Source organism: Dasypus novemcinctus, chromosome 19 (assembly GCF_030445035.2).
Source record: "Dasypus novemcinctus isolate mDasNov1 chromosome 19, mDasNov1.1.hap2, whole genome shotgun sequence".
Taxonomy (NCBI): Eukaryota; Metazoa; Chordata; class Mammalia; order Cingulata; family Dasypodidae; genus Dasypus; species Dasypus novemcinctus.
Genome location: NC_080691.1, coordinates 36,734,286 through 36,735,408, shown reverse-complemented (window position 1 = coordinate 36,735,408; position 1,123 = coordinate 36,734,286). Strand labels below are relative to the sequence as shown.

The window sequence follows — 1,123 nt, the reverse complement described above, 5'->3', positions numbered from 1 at the left end:
TAGGAACACTTACTCACTGTTTGAGGGAATTTAGAATGGTACAGCCACTATGGAGGACTGCTTGGCAGTTCCTAAAAAAGCTGAAAATAGATTTGCCACATGAACAAGCAGTATCACTACTTTATACCCAGGAGAACTGAGAACAGTGACATGAACAGACATCTGCACACCAATGTTCATAGTAGTAGTATTCAAAATTACCAAAAGATGGAAACAACCCAGGTACCCATCACTTAATGAATGGATAAAAATTTCAGTGTATACATACAACAGAATATTATGCAGCTGTAAGAAGAAATGAGGATGTAAAGCATATGGCAACATGGATGATCCTGGCGGACATGATGTTGAGTAAAGCAAGCCAGACACACAGGGACAAAGACTGTACGATTGCACCATTATGAACTAAAATACATTGTGTAAACTCATGGAGTTAATAACTGGAATATAAGTCACCAGAAAATAGAATGAGGCTAGAAAATGGAAAGCTGAGGGATAATCTGTGAAGAATTGGTAAAAAGGTCATTTGTAAACCTTTGAAAATGAATAGAAATGGTGAAAGCCCATCACAGTATTTTTAACTAGTAGCACTAATATATGGATATGACTGGTTAAAAGGAAAAGTCTAAGGTCATATATATTACTAGAAGGAAAGCTAAAAAATTTAACACAAGACTGTATAGCATAGTGAAACTGCATGTGAAATATGAATATGGGTAATATTGTACATTTAAGTCTGTTTTTCCTTGAAACTGAACAAATGTACCTTAATCTTACAAGACGCTAATAGGCAAAAATACAACCAAAGTGTGCTCGCTTTGGCAGTACATATATACTAAAATACAGAGAACAGAGATTAGCATGGCCCCTGCATAAGGATGACACACAAATTCATTAAGTGTTCCATATATATATTTTTAAATACAGGGAAGCAGATGTCGCTCAAGTGACTGGGCTCCCATCTACCATATAGAGGGTCCTGGGTTCAGTTCTCCGGGGTCTCCTGGTGAAGGTGAGCTGGCCCGCATGGCGAGCTGGCCCACACGGAGAGCTGGCTATGTGGAGAGCTGGTGCAACAAGATGACACAACAAAAAAGAGACACGGAGGGGAGGCAGGGAGAGA

The 1,123-nt window shown here is 39.1% G+C and overlaps 1 non-coding gene across 1 annotated transcript; it reads left to right on the top strand.

Moving 5' to 3' along the window:
* Window positions 1-809: 809 nt before the first annotated feature.
* On the top strand, window positions 810-913 carry LOC111764924 (U6 spliceosomal RNA). Its single transcript, XR_002797403.1, has one exon. It is a non-coding gene; the product is annotated as a U6 spliceosomal RNA (small nuclear RNA).
* Window positions 914-1,123: the final 210 nt, after the last annotated feature.